We start from the raw sequence: 17,324 nt of genomic DNA, 5'->3' as shown, positions 1-17,324 counted from the left end.
TATTTCTATATTTCAAATAAACGTTTTAGTCATTCATTCTATTATTGTGGTATTACAGAGATACAGAATAGTTGTCTTAGAAAAAGATGTGGTTAGTTTCTTATAGATTATGTCTTGTTCAGTTGAGCTTTTAAATTCTCATATATTTTAAATCGTTTTATCGGTAAACAGCTTAAATCATCGCGAGTCGATTTAAAGTTGACGGGTTATTTTCTGTACCCGGGCGTAGACGCCGTGTTCGCTATTATAGAACAGTGAACAGACTTTAGTAGTCGAGAGAGTGTTCATCATAATCCGACTGAAATTATCCAGTCCAATAAACCCATTCAAACCGACTCTACTGTCCGTATCCAAAACTGCGTGAACGTTTGAGTTAGATTCGACAGCTGAATTCACTAACCTACCCCACCCCTCACATTACCCCACACAAATCTTAACAATCATTTAATCAACTGTTTCATTCAGTACGACAAATTCTCGCATTTTAGTTTTTACCATGCGTGAAACTCGAGACCTCAATGTAGTAGAGAGGAGCAGAATTTATATGAGTTATCTTCAACAAAAAAAAAATTCGATTCGGTCCAATCAGATTTCTAAGTCGTTAGGAAATAAACGAAGATTGAGTTGACATTTTTTATTTTTGTAGCGAAAGAAAATACAATTCAGCAAAGATTATTGGACGTTGAACATGAGAATTTTGAAGCGTATTTTATCGATAAATATCGAGTTTAACACTCAAAATCATCTTACACCAAAATTTCGTAACTTCGTTCGTTAAAGCAACATTCATCAAATTCTGGTCACAGTTCCAACATCAGTTCCGCATCTTCGGTTCATTAGACTCGATTTTTCATTTTCAAATCTATTATTCAAGAGTATGAAATTTCAACCAGGAAACTGTGGAACTGCGGTTCATATGCTGATAAATTGCTATTGTTTAGAATAAATGCAATGAAGCAAAACAGAGAAAAGAGAGGACTGCTCCGGTGCTTCGGCAACCGTGAAAATATATTTCATATTCAGCGTGACAGCAAGCCACCTTGACTAACCTCCGGTGACGAGTACCAGGCTTAAACTAAACCCCCTGTGACGGTGGGTTTAAATAAACCCCCTGCGTGACATCGAATCTAACCCTGAACCCAACCAGACGTGACTGTCGGCTACATATTGTTTTCATAATTTATGAGGGAGAATTTGAGCGCGGATAAATCGTTCATTCGGTGACCGAGGAGACCTCGAGTTTCGAACGCATGGGGAGAGATGATTATACTGCTCCTCCGGGGATGGGGCGCGAGAGGGGTCGAAATCCAGTCTGAATTAACTCGAATGCTGAGGGAGAATTGTGGTAGGGATAGAAAATATGATACACATAGATATTGTATTCACACAAATACGAAATTTAGACAAATATCATTTTATGATTTGGAGCTCAGAGAATTTTGAATCACGTATTTTAGAATTTATGTATCAAGATTCCATGAATCAATTTTCTTACAAAATCTATTCAAAGAATTAGATAATTCTTAAACTTTCACCAAAACTGTTTCGTTGATAGAAATCAAAACAAGTCAAATTCAATATTTTAAAAACATTCAAATAAAACATTTAAACTATTTTTGAAATTTCATGTTACATATTGTAACTGAAATATAGAAATGGTTTTTATACCTTTTTCCGGATAAATTTGGTGACATTTTGACCACGAATTGAATGGTTTTTTTAAATATTTGAACCTCACAGCTGGTGCCTCTGGTCTCCATGTCCCCTCCTCGCTCCCTCAATCGCCTCGAGTTTTAGTAAATCTTCCGCTTCGCTTCACGCTAACATTTTCTTGTCAGTAAAATTGGTCACTACTCAATATTCAATGTAACACAGCCGTACCCTATCAGACCAAACAGATGGCTCTATTTCCTCCATACCCCTCCCTAAACACAATCACACTATCACTGATTTATACTCTTAGACAAGACGCCAGCCTAAAAAACAGTAGTATTCCGTATCGAATAACTTAAATTGCGTAGTATGAAAATATCATTCACCCGACTGAGAATATCTATTGTGAAAATGTGAAATTCAATGGAGTTTAAATTCCACGTGAAATTGTTAAATTATGCGGTGGAAATAGTTCATTAACAATTTAGTTGAATATAATTGATAAAGATACGGTCAAAGTCCGTTATAACACCTTCCGTTTTAATGACACTGTTCTCTTAACGCCGGCATTTATTTTTCCCGAGAACCATTTTGCCCGATCAAACTCAGATTCAATGAGAAAAAAACATTGTTTATAATGCCAGATTCGCAATAATGCCATCTTTTTCAGTGGTTTCAACAGTATTATAACGGACTTTTAACTGTATTACAATTTCAAACATTAGAATTAGGTGACTTTTCAACACTAGAATGAAGTATCTGGGCCTAGTTTTACGATGCTAATGTGAGTAACAATGATCTGAATCTGCTGTCGAATCCAATGGCCAGTTTCACAGTAGTCAGAAAGAAAGTTGTCTTCGAATGTTCGACTGGTCTTAAAGTTGGGTTTGCTTAGCTATAGAACCAAAATGGTCTTAGACGGGCCTTAAATCCGCACAGCTGGCCACTCCAGAAGTGCATGTTCTGCTTGAGTGGAATTTTCACTTTCAACCGTGAAACCGGCTCCAGTTCTGCGGCTATGAATTATATAAAAAATACATAAAGTTATAAATCTTTATTCATCTTTGATCATATTCATTTTACTCGAGAAAACTGTGTAACTGGGTGCCGATTTGGACCCTGGTAAGCGAGGTGTGTGTGTGTGTGTGTGTGTTATTTTAAGGTATTAAGCTGTCAGTGCACTCTGACACACACACACAGCTCGGAGCCGCCGCCGGTGGTGGAAGGTACCGGGGAGACCTGTTCATTCAGGCGTGAACAGAATTAATATCACATCCCTTTCAAACGAGTTTTTGAAGCCTAATGTATCGTCGCAACTCGACACATCCGATCCGCAAATATTTGCGTAAGGTTTTATAGGTGAAAGTGATCCTGGCAGTTCCCACGAGTTTTTCAAATTTCACACCCCGTGTCTCAGGTTTCGCGTAGACCAAGTTTTTTACCTTCACAATTCGTAACAATAGATTATAGCATTTCTATTCTTCACCGAATGTTGTCGTTTCTGGTTTTGGATTATTTTTTCAATTTAATATGCAACAACAAAAAAGTAAAAGTCTACAAAATCAATTTCGCATTTTTTGATTATTCGCTTACATGGAATATGGCGCCATCGATGATTCAACTATAAAATGAAAAAATTCTGGGTCAAGTTCAATTGTTATCGGTTCAGTTTTTATTCTATGGAATCGAATAATTCATAATCCTAACATCCTTTATTTTATATGCACACGTTTTCTTTTTTTTTGGTCAATTTTTCACATACGTATGAAATAAATTTGAGATGAATTGTAGACATGAAATACTTCTGAATTTTTTTGAAAACGACATTGCATACAAAATATTAAAATTGAAATACAAATCATTAGATATAATTTATGAATGAGAAATTTCCTTAATCTTCCTCTCGGAATACCTGGTGCTTTACGGTCTAAAGTTTATGTAAAACGGGAGAGCAAATTTCTCATGGGAACAGTCTATGAATTCGATTTGAAATCTTTAGCTCCAAGATTCAGAGTATTGACAGGTAAACTGATCTATCAAACATCTGATTAGATCCACCATTGTTTTTAATTTCACGAAACTTCCCAGATCACGTTTTGTTGACAGTTCTTTTGTAAAAGCGCGTGAAACGAGTCCCGAAACGAGGCGAACTCGAAAATATTGAAAGTGCCAAATGTGTATCGGATATCACGGATTGCGGACTTGTGTAGTGAGAACCGGAACATCGTAGTGAAACTTTCCTTTATCAATTCCTGTCAAACTTATAATTATCAAGTCAAATAATTTTATAGTTTATTGTACGTAAATTAGTACTTACAAATAACCCGTGAAGGAGCCAGTTAGGGCGGCTCCGAGTGGCTCCGGGCCCCTTTATAAGTTTACAGTTAAATGAACCGTAAAATAACACGGCTACAATCCGCTAGCTCTATTTTTCCGCCCTGTTTTTCTAACTACACATTTCTTACAATACGCGTCGAGAAAGTGACAATTAGTCTGTGTTTTAACCGTTCGGTGGTCTCTTTGAAACGCGCCGCTCCCGCTCTGGTCCAGTTTGTCTACTGCTCATCGGTGCGGAAACCAGAATCGGTAATGAAATGTTTTATTCTATCTCGGGGATTCGACGGAAAATCTGGCGCGACTGATTTGACCGTTTCAACTGTAAGAAGTCACACTTTTAGATCAACCCGAATCTTCGTATCGTTACGAGGTAGGCGTCGATCGAATAGAGCTGTTTAACCAACTGTAAACTGCCCTCAGAGCGACAGGGACTGGTGCAACCCGTCTACAGCCTGGTAACCGGGCCGCCGCCTGCGCCTGTTCGTCTAATTTCGGCTGCAGGGTCTACGATCGAGTCGCCATCTGCCTCTAGGGTTTACGATCGAGTCAGTTGTGTGTCTGTTTACCAGAAAGTGATTAATTAAACGTAAAATCAACTCAATCAAACGCTCACCGGTCACGTGACCGCCGTCGCGCTAGTTAATTTACGATATTAGCTGAATATTCACTGACTTCCGGTTGCGAAGAAATTAGCAAGAGATGATTTGAATGTCAATATCTGAATCAGTGACTTTCTGTCAGCTCTTGCAGAGGGGTGCACAAAACTTGGTTGAAGCTTGGTGGAATGGTGAGGGATATAACCTCAAGTGATGAGGGGATGCAACCACACTTGATGAGGGGATTGATATTACCATGTGTAATTTGGCTTGTAATTTGTAACTTGTAATTTGACCCGTTTAAACATTGGCAATGAAACAATTTTAGAATCTAACTCAAAAGGGGTTTGTAGAGTTTCGAATGTCATTCTATCATTTATCCACTGGTAACCGGATTTTGAGAGTTCATCGTTCTAACATACGCAGTGTCATTGTCTGGTCTTAAATTTAGTTGAAATTTCATCAGTTCAGGATGCAGTATCGTAATACAGCTAGTAAAACCCGGTGTAACGGGTTCGAATGTTAAAATCAGCCGTGTCGGCCGCTAATAACGAGCCCCATCTGTTACAAATAAGATCGATATCAGTTTAAACAGGGTCAAACCCAAATCCACCCGGTCCGGGAAACTTTGATCTTCCGGGCGGCATTGTCCGCTGCGAGGCGTACCGTTTGGCGTTTTCTATACGCGAACTACTTAACGCCGGTTCCGAATAATGAAACCGGGCTGGTTTTTTATGCCGAAAGCCTCCGAGCTACAGAATCCCCGAGGGCTCATAACATATCAGAGCCGTTTACGGGGTTATTTCTGAACGGAGAGAAACGTTTTGTCGAATCCCGGCGCGCGGAACAACGACAAAAACTTGAGGACCTAATTACAACAAAAACCCCTTAGTAAAATCAGAAATACCGCGATCTGTGGATAACGGATTTGATCTTACTCTTAGAGTGAAGTTTGTTTCGTTGGCAGAGGAGGTGTTTATATCAGATAATTGGTTCCTAGGAAATATAACTTTTTGATCACCGAGTCTTCCGATGTGTCTAGGGATGATATACTTTGACTTCATGTAAAGTGCTATCATTGTAAGCTGTCCCGTTATATATTATTTACGAAGCCTGTTGCAGAATGCTTATCGAACGGTTCGACTTTTATGGAGGTTTATCCGTTGTCCTATTCGCTTCTAAGGTTTTGAATCACGGATTACTCGGTAGTCTTTGAGTCAAAGATTCTGCTATTTTTACAAGATTCATTGCTGATCGCAAGTTTTCGGGTGATATACAATCAAGGAGTCTCTTTCAGGATTTTTACATAAAAATCAACTGAAAATCTGATGTCTTTATGGGGTGTAAGCGCGGCCCTTTTCAGAAATAATGTAATATTTTTTTGAAATTTCGAGTGATTGGTGGTTTTTCAGTGGTTTTCAAAATTCTAACATATTCTAGTAATCGGTTGGAGCTTTCCAGTGGGTCTTTTGCAAAATTTTCACATAAAAACGACGACCTGAAATCTGGATGTTTCGTCACAGATTTAATACGTATAGCCGGTGAGTGGTGGGAATTCATTGCAGTCAGTCGAGCGGATAATTTCTGATTTATTATCAGAGAAAAGTTTTCAGTTTGTCAATGATTTTACATTGCCAGTGTTGAATAGACACAGACAGAGGACCAAACAATCGACGGATTCAAAAACTGCCAAAAACATAAAGATCTAAAGTATAGATAAATACCCAACCCGATTCAACTAAGCAAAATGCCGACGTACGCAGGATACGTCTCTAAATCTAAAACAGTTTGAAAACGGACGCCAACATTTCCGATAGATTCGTAGTTTTCAGTGCAAAAGCTGTGACAAGATGAGTGGTCCCTTTTTCGGAGTAGAGAGACGAATCTCCGAATTCAGAAATGAGTTGGAAACAGTTGAAACAAAGGCTGAAATTTACAATACGAAAATACAAAAATCTAAGCAGACTGCAACCAGTTCTCTCGGTTCAGATTCGACTTTAAAGACAAAACACTGGAAATGGCCTGATTGTAACTTTTAGTCAAAACTGAACTGTTGTAATGAGTCAAAGATTTTCAGCATTTTTATTTTACAAACATAAGACATTTTCAACGGATCAATAAAGTCCCATTGCTTAAATGCAAGCGTTATCAAATATTTCATTTAGAAAAGAACTGCCAAAAGACTCCAATACTTTCTGATTTATTAATGATAAACTGTTTTAGTCTTAGTGACAGATTTTCAGTGGAAGACGGTGACACTGAGCTGATGACTGCAGCATCACGGAGGAGTCTGAGATTGCTGCAGCACCACGACGGAGCTGCAACTAGAGCGCCACATGCTCATCTCTCTTCCTCTCTCCTGTCTCCCTGCTTGACAATATTCCCCACGATTGTGCGCCGGCTTTACACCGTCACTGACTGTGTTTTTATTGCTAAAGGGTTTCCGCATTCATAATTCATTAGTTCCATCCGACTCGCTCTCTATCGCCGACCACGCCCATCTTAATAACCGTTGCGTACAATCCGACCAATCAGCGACGCCGATAGACGCGAATTTGAATCTAAACGTTAGCGAATAATGAACGATGTGTGCACGCGTGTCGTGCGCTGTACGAGCTTTCACAATTTGCGGCAAAAGTTTATGAAGAGACAAACTTGATTCCTGGGGCTTCTTTAAGCTGACAGCTGAGCTGATACACGGTCGTGTTGCCGCTGGGGTACTGAAAGCGACGGACGGGACAGAATTCATTCCCTCTGAGTTCTTACACATTCTACGCATAACTTTGTTGTATCTTTTGGCGGCGAAACACGAAATACTGGATTCGGCAAAATGTCATTTATTGCTATAGACTCAAACTCCTGGCAGGTACGTTTTGTCATCTTATTTATATTCTAAATGTTTCCTGTCCTTGCAGATATTTTCACACAGCTCGTAGGCACCGATATTTCACAAACAACCCTTTGGTTGAATAATATATCTACATACCTGTAAACCTAAATAGGTTTAGTATTTGTTGCTGATATTTTCATCAATAGATTTTGTATGCCAGTAACACAGGTTCAGTGTTTAGCCTAGGGCGAATCGTTTAAGGCAATTTAAAGCTTTAAGATTCGCGTTTAAAACCCGTAGGTGAAAATCGATGAATTGACGATGTTTTAACGCGGTAATTAGCGCGATATTTTGCGATTCAAATCGAGTCGAATTTCCAACATCAATTTCCTGAGGAATTTTCAAATTTGATTCTCTTTCGTCGTAACGTTTTATGTTCATCCCGCGATTGGAAAATGAACCTCGCGGAATTGAATAGAAATTCAATATTTAGCGTCTCAGGTTACAAAACAACGGAAAATATAGATATAGAATTGATCACTTTAAATCAGTAATATTCTTTTTCTAGATCAGTGTAATAGTTATTTTGAAATATTTCTACTTGAAATAGGATTTTCTTTACGTCGATAAAACGCTTTTACGTTTTATAGATTTTCGACCGTTCGAAAATAAAGGAATAAACGATTTTAAACGACGAATTGAGAATCAGTTTCGACGCGTAAGCTTTTAGAATATCATCTTTTATTTAGACAGAACTTTTTGAATTATGAAGTAAAACTAAGAGCGTGTAGCGACGTTTCGAATCAATTCTACGAGCTTTCAAAATCTCACAGAATTGAGTCGCAAATCAGAAAAACTCTCATAGTTTTTCTTCAGTTACATTCTAAAGGGTTAACCATTGCACGAAGAGTTGATTCTAATGAAAATAAAATCTATCTTGCGTATGCGTTTCGTCAATTTTATTGACCGAATTATGCGAATAACTTTACTCCTTTACCTGACGAAGAAACGGCACTAAAAGAAGCGAAATCTCCTAATTTCTATTCAAATAATGTAAAACCTCTCAAGACTAGAATGGTCTTCACTTTAACGGATGTTCGTTCTCCACGAAGTAATGAATTTCTAAAAATTCTCAAAACGTACGTTTCGAATACTTATATCATATTCTTTTACCAATTTATCAAAATCTGTTTAAAACGTTCGCATATGCTTCAATAGTTTGAGGCACGGCCGCGCCGATGTAGCATGGTCTGCAAAGCGGCAAACAATCAACCAATTTTCAGTAATCGCAAAAATCTTTTTTGAACAAGTTGAACAAATGAAAGTTTGTGTCGAGGCAGAGTCCAGTTTTCAGAACTAAAAACGCATTTCAGATGCTGCCACTTAATGATTAGGGTTTTTTCCATGATCGTCGAGAATTTTTTGTCATTACACTGAATAATTATCATGCAAATTTGAAACTGATAGAATTCCTGTACGGATTTAGTGGAACCGAGATGAAAGGACGACTGTGGAAGGTTATGTGCCTAACCGGACTGAACCGTGTGGAATCTTTATCCACAGCAAACACAAACATCACCAGCTGATCTATAATATTAACATGTCACCATCTGTAAAATAGAAATGAGCCCGGGGCACCTCTCTCTCTCTCCCTCTCTCTCCATCTCTCTCTTTCCTCTCTCCTCGCGCTCAGTGACAGCCGGAGCTCTCTTTGTGGTGACTGGTATTTTGAGATAATATTCACTGTATTATCATACCAGTCTCGACTGGCGCTTTCATACCGAATTCTTTGATGTGTTGCAGTATTTTTACATCTAACGACGAGAGCCACGTATGCTTAGCCCTCCCCGTGTGCGCAACCCCCGTACGTGTGCCAGCCCTTTGCGTGTGCACCAAGATTAATTCCATACTATTTTAGTTTTTATGGGTTGGTTTTTAACTGTGATGGAAAATGGCTGCGCACAAGAATGGGAACAAGTCAGATGTACAATTTGCAGTAAACTCACGCTTTACGATTCAAAAAGTTCTGGTGCAAAATCGAATTCACCAAGGAACGGACTGGTTTCAATATTTTCATCCATTAGATCAAGTCTAAAACCCAGACCCATTTATACTTTAAAATGCCGACTCCATAAGGCAAACATTCTGACCAATTTGCGCGGAAAAGATGTATGTTATTTTCATTCGATCACGAGTGTGTGTGCAATGTTCAGACCTAAAAAGGCAGAAAAGTCGCGCCGGAATCTGAGAGAATTCGGTGCACTATAGTTTATACTTCAAACGGCAGAAATTTAACATCCGTTAACCGCGTTGGAAATATCTTTCAGGGGGAGACCTCTACGAACGCAATTAACCACGAAATAATATCTCATATTTCTAGAATAGATAATCATCTATATAATTGAAAGAAAAAGAACCGTGAGTAGCATAGTGACGTCGTACTGAAGTTATCTATTATAGGATATAGAATAAACTTTGAGCTTTCGAAAACATTTGGGACTCTTTTTATTCTTAGTGTGCGGGGATTTCATTGTCATAACACGGACTCGTAGCGTTTCATCAATAGTTGTCTGCAGTGATATTTGATAGTTCCTCCCGCCCTGCCCTGCCTCCCCCAACACGCCAGGTGTGTGACATTATACTTTCATTTCTCTTAATTGGTATCATTTCGGTTTCACTATCCAATCAACCGTAAAGAGTAACCATTAACTAATCCACAACTTTACTCCTAGATTATCTCATCCGTTTAAAGCTGCTCATCGCTTAGGAATGCGGCTTGAAGAGTGGAATAATTGATATAATTCGAGCCCTCATTGTAACATCAGATTAGACCTATTCTACTCTATTCACTGCTCAGTTTAAGCCAGTCACAATGAGTCTACATAGTCGCGGGATGTTTATATACGGCTCTCAAAAGGTTGGCCATATTTCAAACGATTTGTAAAATATGTCGTTGAAATCAAGATTTCTCGAGATAAGGAATTCAACCACAGTCGCACGTTAGGCGAAATTAGAATATCGATATCAGCATAAATGGAAACATCATTTGCGAAAATCCTCTGAGTCCGTGTTGTAAAAATAATACAACCATTTCAAACATTTTTTATTCTATGTGTGTATGGATTTTACATGAAACAGTCATCTCGTCTTATCATTGCGTCGTTTTTTAGATTCGGAAATTATTTGAACTTCAAACTAGAAAATTTTCTAATTTTGTGGATTGATGACTAATAATAGACTGAGCCATAGAAGACTTAAAGTTTGATGGCCGAACACAATCCCAGCGTACGCTATGCTGGAATTTTAGTTTCTTTTTTTAAACATATATTATCTGAAAGTGAAACTACCAGCTTTGTGACAATATTCTTCTACTTAATAGCATGGTTGTTTTTTCTATCTTGAAATAGGGAATTCACAGGTCATTCATATATATTCATTTTGATTTTTAAAATTAGAAATCGAAGAACAGATATAGTTCGATGATCGGTGTGATCGTTTTTGAGAATATTATAGAGTTTTTGGAGGGTCGGTTCAAACCGAGTAGCCCCGAAATGTTTATGGAGATCTGGATTGAGAGGTGTATTATAAGATACGGGGTGAAACATGGGGCTACATTTCACACTACATTAAGAGGCATTTTGTTCTGGGGTTATTTTTTTGTTGTGTTTGAGCTCGATTCCTTGCGGGCAATTTGTAAACAAATACAAGCCGACTATAGACTGTTCTTTTTCTGGTCGTCTTTTACTCGAGAAATCTGTGTAAATTCGGCTGGAATTTTAGCCGCCGATAAATAGCGGCTCTTAACGCCCTCAGGTTTATATCAATAGGCACCGCTTTGATGTGATACCCCTTACCGATTTATAACCTAAAGGCCTTCAATTCTACCTCGGGTATCATAGATTCTTCAGTCGTTTTAGAATTCGAAAAAAAATCACAAAACGCCACCATTATATATTCGTTGCTATAGAAATCAGTTTAGAATCCGTTTCAAATTAGCACAATAAAATCTGTGAGTGGTGCTGTAGATTTTGTCGTATTTTGAGATAAATAATTTGTCTTGGTAATTAAGCGGTTTGGATTTGTTTGCGATAGAGCACGGAATTGTCAACGTAGCGTGTTACAATATCAACCGCATTGATCGTAATTATTCATAAATTCAAGAATTGTTATCTCGCGAGAGAGAGACTGAGAATTTTATAGAATTCTCGACGCCGCGAATCAAGACCGATCAGCGGCGTGCGCGCCGGCTTCGCACAACGAAACAACACGAATTCATGAAAAAAACACGGGTAGAAATTGAAGATTTGAAAATCTCTGATTTGTAATCTATAAACGCGTTCGCCGCAGACAACAGCTGTGCGGGGTCAAACAAGGGGGAGTTAATGCTACCAGGAATATTTGGTGTCCCGCAAGGAGAGGTTAGCCGACCTTGTTCATTTGAAAGAACGAGAAGGTTATGTCAACTTTGTTTGAAGGTGAGATTATTTCCCCGTGGGACTCCCTAATATCATATGAACATGAGTGACATACTCTCCCCTTGTGGGACTCTTATTCCAAACCAAAAGGGGAAAGTAATGTTAATTAGAAATAAGGGAGTCTCTTTATTTGGAAGGGGAGGTCTTGTCTCCTTTTTGTTTTGAACGGGGGAGTCCCACAAGGGGGAATTGTGGCCCCAGAATGTCCCCTTGTTCATTTTAAATAACGGGACAGTTATAAAGACTTTCCATCTTAAAGTGATCGTTGAATATGGGACAAATAGTAAAACTAAGCAACAAAAAATGCATAACTTCACTGAAAAATTTTTCTAATACATTTTGATACATTTAAGACATGCTATACTGCCACGCAACGCACACAGTACTGGTGTGTCCATTGTTACAGTGAGTGGAGAGTGCCTGCCGTGGTGGATGAGTATAATGGTTACTGATAGGCCATTAACAGTCGACTCTGATGTTGTATCGTACTGCGCGATTTTCCGACCAATTGAGTCTCGTGATTTCCTGTAATCTGGTTTACTCAGATCACTGCCTCTCTCTCTCTCTCTCTTCTCGGCCTCTTCTGCTGCTGCTGCTGCTGCAGCCCCATCGGTAAAGTCGTCAGCTTAGTGAGTATATTGTACAGGTCTCTCGTTAGAAGCCAATTGGATCTAGTAGAATCGTTTTTAGCCGAAAGCTAGACTTGAATCCCCCTTTTTCTTACACAGTACTTGGAACATAGCGGTCAAATAGTCCTTACAAATAATACCGTACCTGGTAGGCCTATCATACAATACTCAACAGTTCCCAGAAAAAAGATGTAAATAATTCACATTCGAATTCTTTTTTCATAAAGAAGCTGGTAAATGCCAGTGTAGTTTTATGACCAATCATTACGTCCCGAAGATATACGCCCATACCTTAATCTATGTATCGATGACTTAGCACTGGGAATAGTGCTGGGCCGTGTTGGGCGGAGACTCGGATCTTACTTTTTATGAGACACGTCGTAGGACCGAGGACTTTACAAAACTTGCAGTTTTTCAGATGAGAAAGTAGTACAAACACGTTTCTTTAGAAGCAAGGATATCTTGATAAGCAAAACCATCGTAACTTGACTTTTGTAAATCTATGCTCATGATTATCTAATAAAGATACACCAGGTAGAATAGCCCTGGATATATCTAATATCATCGTTATGAATCTTATACGAGTCAGTGATTCCTGGTAATGAGCAGATCAATGCAGCATATCATATCATTTATCATATCACACTGCATATGATATCATAAAACCTTCCATATAAAATGTACATTCTACAAAAAGCTGTGTCTAATGACCGCTGTCTGTCCGTGTTGTATGGTTGGGTGTTTGGTAATCACTGGTGACTGAACGGCAGCTAGTAAATTGCTGCATCACCTTGGTCTATTCTAACCACGCCGTTCTCGGCATCTCTCTAATTGGATACATTTCCATCAATATCAGATAAGGGGGATGAGGCACGGAACATCATCAGATCAGGATGCAGGGAATTCCTGGTGACAGACGATTCATTCTCAACCAGTATATTGTAGCAACCGCGATAACAACACCTCCTTACAAATACCACGTCACTTTTCATTTACAGTACTAGTAATAAGTTTGAATTATGAATTATCAATGTTTTCCATACCTTAATTACCTCGTGTTGAAGGTGGTATAAAAGTTCATTTAATAAGGACGGACCCGTAGCTAGGACTTTTTAAGGATGACTCCGCGTAATAAAAAGGGAACATTTTTTATCAAAGGGTGTCTTTCTTGGCAATACGATAGATAACCTTAGCAATACCTCGCCCGCAACCCTTACCCTGGTCATCCATGACCCTAACCCCCAGAACCCGAACCACTGACCACCGGGCCAGCATGCCAGCTGAGCATGCCATCCACTATAGACCAAAGTCAAAAGTAATTGGTGGGGTTTGGAAGTTAGTCTTGTCAGTGCGGTACCAGTAACCAGTCTGGTGCTGGTTGACTGATTGTTCGTTTTAAATGGGATAGATTCATTCAAGAAGATGAGTTGTAAGAATGAGAGACACATATTTGAGATTCTAAGATACTCGACATATGATCTGTGAGATATTTGAGATATTATCTTTGACGTAATTCACTTTTGTGATCCAATGCTTGTTGTGGTTTGAGTCAACCTGTAAAAACAGTCCGTATAACCAGAGGCGCAGGAACACCATCTGGGCTTTAAGTATGTGAGTGAATCGGTTCAATCACGCGCACATAAATTTATGTATTGTTATTACCGAACAATCTAAAACCTGACTAGTAAGCAATCTGTCAATCTAAATTCGTTCTCCCTCCCCTTCCTTCAAACGCTTACCCTAATTCAATCCGGCTCCTTCTCTATACAATCTGTACCAAATATCCCTTCCATTCCCCTCGATTCCACTTTCCATTCCTGCCCTCTTTTTATCATTTCGCAGTGTAGTTTGATGAAGCTCTGAACACGAGGTGTTGACAGGTAAAACTGTTTTTTACTCATACCCACGATTTATACAGTCAACCGAAGAGACTTCTCATTTCTGTATCCTTCTCCCCTCTCCCCCCTTTCTCTCTCCCTCTTCCTTCACTCTCTATCCTCTCGCTGTCCCTCCTCCTTCTCTCTCTCCATCTCTCTCCTCTCACTCTCTACCTCTCACTCCTCAGACAGCCAGCGATTCATGTAAAGCGCCTATGGGCAAACTTTGAATTTCAACGACAGCGGGAAAAATAAGCTGGAATTAATACCTACAAACTTTGTTCAATTAAGGATACACCGGAGGGGCCAGATACTCGACGCTTTTAAAACGCAGGTGACGAAAATACGTGACGGAACGAAATAAACCTAGAGGCGAAAAAATACAGGATAGAGAGAGGGAGAGAGCGAGCGGGTTCTAGCGGTTTAATAAAGTGGTCGCGGTTTCACTCGAATGCGGAACATATACAGTTCACAGGTGACGGTGACAGTCGTTCTAAACTCCATCACGGATCAATCCGATCATTATTTACTCAAACGCAGACTGTGAAAATAATTTCAGAGAATAATCAGCGAGTTCCACACGGTCTTCATAGACGCGCGTTATATAAAAGGGATTGGTCGCCACCGACTTTATCTCTATAAATCTTTCTCTAATTTTTTTCATGGAAAAAAAATAATCGCAATCCACACCCCGGTAAAATTACGGTCTAAAGTTACTTATTTAGTATTAGATGATAATCTTAGTGATGATGAAATATCAGGATATTTGGCGTTGCAATCTTTGATGAGTATCGGAATTTGTATCTTAAGCATTTCGACAAAAATACAAAATCAAAATATTTAGTTAGAAAAATTGTGTCTTCACATTCGGACTACTTTCACCGTATCTCTGGCAAGCGGTGCGGGATATCTTTTAAGAAATTGGTAGTAGTAATCTCCAAATTGATAGTTTTAATCCAATTTACTTAGTGTCACAGTCATGTGAATCCGCATATCGTCAGAGATAAGATATTCAAATAATAAATGACTTTTTGATTGGAAGAATATCGGTCAATCAAAGAATCGGTCAATCGAAACATCTTTCCAATGATGCAGTTATATTTGTATTGATCCTGATAAGGTCACGCCATTTCAATGGATCCTCGGCCCATCTCATCTGAACACGCTGAGCAAGTGCACTTGATAAACTGGATAAAAAATGTAAATGACTTCATTCACTGGAATCATTCGAATATTTTGTGGATGAGATAATGGTTAAACGATCTAAGAAATGGCTCGAGGAAATTTTTAACACAACTTCAAAAACGAAAATATCCCTCATAACATCGACCAGTAGTATAGCTGGGAAACCGCAGCATTGTGTAAGTAAAGTTTTCTTTAATTTGAATACAGTGCAGGAGAAAAACGTTTTTTTCGGAAATATATAATTCACACATTGTAATAAGGTTGTTTTCGTGTATTGTTACGCGAGGAGTCAGTCTAAAAAAATCGATAAAAGTGAAACTTATCCGCTATTTACCATTCACTGAAATGCTTCCGAAAGCACAGTACGTGCAGCAACCTCGGGGGCTTTCATTTTTATCCGTATTATAAGTAAACTATAATATATAAACATGCGTCGAATATTAGATTTCTAGTTCGGAAGCTCGCAGGCAAATTCGTGTTTAAAGTTTGACTTAAATAGCAGTGCGGTGATTGATTACGAGGAGGTATTATGAAGGGAGGTCGGGTGTTGGGTTTAAAGTTTTGAAGCCCCCAGTTTTAAAACTTGCCCGGGGTTAAAAATTCTAATAGAGAAATTTTTATGAAATTCCTGCAAACGATTTCTTTCGGAATTGTAACGACGTGTAAACTACGTATATCTCGCCGTTCTACATCCTGAAGTTAAATGGCTCGTGGCTGAATCTTCGAAAATAAAACGCGGGAAAACAACAGGCAACCGGCACAGCCGCGGGAAATTTCTAAACGTAACACGACGTGATGATGTCAATCGATTATAATGGCTACCTGCAGTGCTACTGTGGCAATCGAGGATTCCACGTATGATACGTATGCTGTGATACATCTTCACCCGTCAAGGGATTCGAACCCACTACGCTAAAGCTGTTCCCGAACCCCTTGACCTCACGAGTCGTTGGAGTCGTTACTAGCCGACCAGAATCCAGTCGTACCAATCACAGCGCTTGTAACAAACGACATTGGCCTTCTGTTGGTTTTCCCGTTAAATGGACCAATCAGCGAACGTTTTACCGAGCAAGGAAGTATTTCGCAAATCGATGTATGACGTCATGCGCAACAGCGCCGGTAATGAAATCACGCTTCGTGATGCCAGGGGGCTGGTGGAAGCGAGTTCAGGAGTGATACCGGACCCCTGGCAAGCGAGGATGGCTGTGATAGTATATGGATTGAGGAGTCTAAAAATCAACGTCATTTTTCATTGAAAATGAACTAATTTTGACAACGGACGACCTACTGCTTGTTACGCCATCTGGCGGGATAGCTGGTTTTGCGGGTACCCCATTTCGGTAATAAAGCTTGCAGTTCGCGCTCACGGTGGCGTAGATCCGTCAATGTAATGTAACTCTTATCGGAAGCTGAATTTTACAGTTAAGAAATACAATTTGGACTGTACCTTGCTTCGGTAAAATTCTACCCCGAGTTGATGCCGAATAAGGAGTTTCAGTATGGAGCATCGATTATTTACATTTACATCGAGTTCCTGTTCTTTTGGGAGAAAATGTGATTTCCTGAAATATTTTGACAGGTTTCGTTTTCTATATTCTCTCCTGAGATTTTACTACAATGAAACTTGTGAGATCTGGACCTGCAGTGAATTATGAGTAAAATTCTGACAGATATTCGACAGATTTTTACGGTCATGTTATGAATTTATAAAGATCTGAATCTCAACTGGGGATAAAAAGTGA

This window comes from Tubulanus polymorphus, chromosome 2 (assembly GCF_964204645.1).
Source record: "Tubulanus polymorphus chromosome 2, tnTubPoly1.2, whole genome shotgun sequence".
Lineage (NCBI taxonomy): Eukaryota > Metazoa > Nemertea > Palaeonemertea > Tubulaniformes > Tubulanidae > Tubulanus > Tubulanus polymorphus.
The sequence above is the reverse complement of the archived record's forward strand: the minus strand, read 5'-3'. Positions refer to the sequence as shown.